Source organism: Lolium perenne, chromosome 4 (assembly GCF_019359855.2).
Source record: "Lolium perenne isolate Kyuss_39 chromosome 4, Kyuss_2.0, whole genome shotgun sequence".
Taxonomy (NCBI): domain Eukaryota; kingdom Viridiplantae; phylum Streptophyta; class Magnoliopsida; order Poales; family Poaceae; genus Lolium; species Lolium perenne.
Genome location: NC_067247.2, coordinates 333,609,408 through 333,614,569, shown reverse-complemented (window position 1 = coordinate 333,614,569; position 5,162 = coordinate 333,609,408).

The following is a 5,162-nucleotide window of genomic DNA, read 5'->3' as shown; positions in this document are numbered from 1 at the left end:
CTTTGTCCACAAATCATTTATTTGATCACAAAGTAAACCATACCTACAAGGTTTAATATGTACTTCGATCTCCATGACTAAAACACTTTGTAGTCATGGGAGCCATGATCGTTGTGGCCGCTTCCGAAACCAATTCCGATGCTGTGCTACTCTGATCATTATGCTCAGGTTCATAAACCTTATCAAATTATATTGTCCTCCCACTCAAATACTTCACTAGAAACAATTTCTCGGAAATAAGAAACATTGACAAACACTTTTGTCTTTGTCTCGTGGGAAGAATTCCCAATCAAATCTCTGGGATAACCAACAAAGACATTCATCCGATTTTGGTTGTAAACTTATTTACTTATGCTATGCATACCAAAATTTAAGAAAAGACTATCAGGTTTCTTACCTATGCCATAACTCGTATGGTGTCATTTCAACGGATCATGATGATGCTCTATTTAGTGTAAAAGCGGTAGTCACTAAAGCATAATCCACAAAAATATAATGGCTTTATTTTATTTTATCTCATCATTAATCCAACAAAGTTTGGATACATCTCTTGGATACTTCATCATCACTATGATACTCCAAGAAACGTGAGTTGTAGAACAATTTCATAACTCTCTTAGATGTTCGCTAAAACTCGTAATTCAAATATTTCCACCATGATCCAATCATAGATATTTGACTTTTCTATTACGATGATCTCCACTTCATGCTGAAAATTATTTGAATCCATTCAAATGTTTCAAACTTCTTCCTTATCGAATATATCCACATATACTCAATTCATTGTTTGAAAGTTTTCATGAAGTAGAAGAATCTCCCGCACACAACTATGCCCAGTGAACCACATACACCATCATGTATGTTTTTCACTAAGTTAGTTGCCCGTTCAACTCTTGGCCTATGAACGGTATTTTAGTCATTCTCTTTTGAAAAGATTTGAAAGCGCCAAATGATTCAAAAATTAAATGACTCCAATAATCCATTTGCATGGAGTTTCTTCATGCGTTCCTTTCCAATATGACCTAAATGGCGGTTCCACAAATAAGTGGAATTCAAATCATTTGCCTTATGGCATTTTAGCATCAGTATTATGTGTGTGTGTTTCACCATTAAGATTTATAATAACTTATCCATCGTATATGGAGTAATGTCATAATTTGAACAACTCATTGTTTTCATTTGACCAGAGCAAAATAACAATTATTAAGTTCTTTATTATAAATTCTAAGGGCTAGATAGAATGCTAACGACGAACATAATAACACTTTATTTTGTTCTAGTCGTGCATTCCTATCATATTCCTTGTCAGTCACTTAGGCCATTGTATTCTTGTATTGCGTTGTTTTGTATGACACTTCATACCAACCAATATAGTACTAATACCCAAGAATTTCATTGTGTGACCTAACTAGGAATACAACCATAACATGTATATCATTTATATACACCTGAGCTAGACTTTCTAGTCTTTTCTTCTCTGCCAAAATATCTTTTGTAATTTCTCTTTTAGCTTTCCTCATTATTTAGAAAACACTTCATCTTCAATAACTTCTAGGTTTGTTGGTCAAATACCAATAACCTCGAGGTTCTTACTTTGAATTTGATCATCATATGACAAGTGTTCTAGATTTCACTATTAGTAACTTTGTAATACGATGAACAATTTCACTCATAATTTTATCCATCAATTCATGACGACTTTCTGACACCATGTCTATACATGCTAGGCTCATAAAGTTTAACCTTAGTATTCGCATGTGCAAATCTGGCTTGCACCCGTTGTATGCACACGTAGAATCTATAACACCTGATCATCACGTGATGCTTCGATACGACGAGTCTTAGCAACGGTGCATACTAAGGATAATAATTTCATGGATATGCGAATATTGTTAGTGCCCCAATAGTTGGAGAATTGGGACGCCTTGCGTCTTCAACCTTCGTACATTCCCATAAAACTTATGAGTTTATGTAGTCTCACCAAATTATATTCTATCATCTTGTAATAAGGTCTTTAGATATCACATATATCTCATACCTTGATTGTTTGTGAAAAACTAAATTCTCAGCTCCTTACTGTTCAAACAGATTTGAACGGAGACAAGATAACTTTAGGTACTAATTGAAAACATAGCTCTTTGAATCAACAATGTGAGGTTTACTAAAAGTTTGCAATAGGACTTAATCAATTCTTGATTCTTAACAATACGGTACCAATCCGTAAAGTTTCTTGTCAGATTTTAACAGTATTTCTATCTCAATTACAAGACTAGCGCATAGTAGTAAACGGATGCCAAAACTGCAAAATTAATTCAAAATACTATTCAGACTAAGTTTATGATAATTAGTTCATGTTTTAATCTAATTACTAATGAACTCCCACTTAATACAACATCCCTCATAGTTGTTAAGTGGTACACGATCCAAATTCACTACACCAAAACCGATTATCACGTGAGATGATGTAGCTTCAATGGTGAACATCAACATGTTGATCATATCATCCATATGACTCGTGTTCAACCTTTCGGTTTCCGTTGTCCCGAGGCCATGTCTCAGACATGCTAGGCTCGTCAAGCAAACCCAAGTATTCCGCGTGTGCAACATGGCTTACACCCGTTGTATATGAACGTTGAGTCTATCACATCCGATCATCACGAGATGCTTCGAAACGACGAACCTTGGCAACGGTGCATACGAGGGGAGAACACTTTATTATCTTGATATTAATGTGAGGAATCATCTTATAATGCTACCGTCGCGATCTAAGCAAAATAAGATGCATAAAGGATTAACATCACATGCAATTCATATGTGATATGATATGGCCCTTTATATTTTGTGCCTTCGATCTTCATCTCCAAAGCACGGACATGATCTCCATCATCTTCGGGCATGATCTCCATCATCGTCGGCGTAGCGTCAAGGTCCATGACGCCGTCTTCATGGTTGTTCACCTCATGTAGCAACTATTACAACTACTTTGAAATACTACTCAACATGAAATTTAAAGACAACCATAAGGCTCCTGCCGGTTGCCACAATATAATAATGATCATCTCATACATATTCATCATCACATTATGGCCATATCACATCACCAAACCCTGCAAAAACAAGTTAGACGGCTCTAATTTGGTTTGCATATTTTACGTGGTTTAGGGTTTTCGATAGAGATCTAATCTACCTACGAACATGAACCACAACGGTGATACTAGTGTTGTCAATAGAAGAGTAAATTGAATCTTCACTATAGTAGGAGAGACAGACACCCGCAAAGCCACTTATGCAATACAAGTTGCATGTCGAGCGTGGAGCAAATCTCATGAACGCGGTCATGTAAAGTTAGCCCGAGCCGCTTCATCCCACTATGCCACAAAGATGCAAAGTACTCAAACTAAAGATAACATAAGCATCAACGCCCACAAACCATTGTGTTCTACTCGTGCAACCATTGATACGTCTCCAACGTATCTATAATTTCCGATGTTCCATGCTTGTTTTATGACAATACCAACATGTTTTGTTCACACTTTATATCATTTTCATGCATTTTCTGGAACTAACCTATTAACAAGATGCCACAGTGCCAGTTCCTGTTTTCTGCTGTTTTTGGTTCCAGAAAGGCTGTTCGGGCAATATTCTCGGAATTGGACGAAATCAACGCCAAACCTCCTATTTTTCCCGGAAGCGTCCAGAACACCGAAGAAGAGTCGGAGAGGGGCCAGGGGGCCACCACACCACATGGCGGTGCGGGCTAGGCCTAGGCCGCGCCGGCCTATGGTGTGGCGCCCCCAGGTGCCCCCCTGCGCCGCCTCTTCGCCTATAAAAGCCCTTTCGACCTAAAAACGCAGTACCAATTGACGAAACTCCAGAAAGACTCCAGGGGCGCCGCCGCCATCGCGAAACTCCAATTCGGGGGACAGAACTCTCTGTTCCGGCACCCTGCCGGACGGGGAATTGCCCCCGGAGCCATCTCCACCGCCGTCTTCACCGCCATCTTCACCGCCATCGCTGCCTCCATGATGAGGAGGGAGTAATCCACCCCCGAGGCTGAGGGCTCCGCTGTAGCTATGTGGTTCATCTCTCTCCCATGTACCTCAATACAATGATCTCATGAGCTGCTTTACATGATTGAGATTCATATGAGTTTTGTATCACTACTATCTATGTGCTACTCTAGCAAAGTTATTAAAGTAGTTCTATTCCTCCTGCATGTGTGTAAAGGTGACAGTGTGTGCACCGTGTTAGTACTTGGTTTATGCTATGATCATGATCTCTTGTAGATTGCGAAGTTAACTATTGCTATGATAATATTGATGTGATCTATTCCTCCTACATATGCATGAAGGTGACAGTGTGCATGCTATGTTAGTACTTGGTTTAGTCCTTTGATCTATCTTACACTATAAGGTTACTTAAAATATGAGCATTATTGTGGAGCTTGTTAACTCCGGCATTGAGGGTTCGTGTAATCCTACGCAATGTGTTCATCATCCAACAAAAGTGTAGAGTACGCATTTATCTATTCTGTTATGTGATCAATGTTGAGAGTGTCCACTAGTGAAAGTGTAATCCCTAGGCCTTGTTCCTAAATACTGCGTTACTACTGCTTGTTTACTGTTTTACTGTGTTACAACTGCTGCAATACTACCACCATCAACTACACGCCTGAAAGCTATTTTCTGGCACCGTTGCTACTGCTCATACTTATTCATACCACCTGTATTTCACTATCTCTTCGCCGAACTAGTACACCTATTAGGTGTGTTGGGGACACAAGAGACTTCTTGCTTTGTGGTTGCAGGGTTGCATGAGAGGGATATCTTTGACCTCTTCCTCCCTGAGTTCGATAAACCTTGGGTATCCACTTAAGGGAAAACTTGCTGCTGTTCTACAAACCTCTGCTCTTGGAGGCCCAACACTGTCTACAGGAAAGGAGGGGGAACGTAGACATCAAGCACTTTTCTGGCGCCGTTGCCGGGGAGGAAAGGTAAAAGGCACTCATACTTCGGTTCCAGGTAAAGTACTTTTCTAGCGCCATTGTGTTTGTGCTCGAAGCTATTTCCTTTAGATCCTGCAATTGCATCTTTTTGTTTCTTGTTTACACTAGTTAGGCATAATGGAAAACAACAAAAAAATTGGTGAGCTTTTTAATCTTT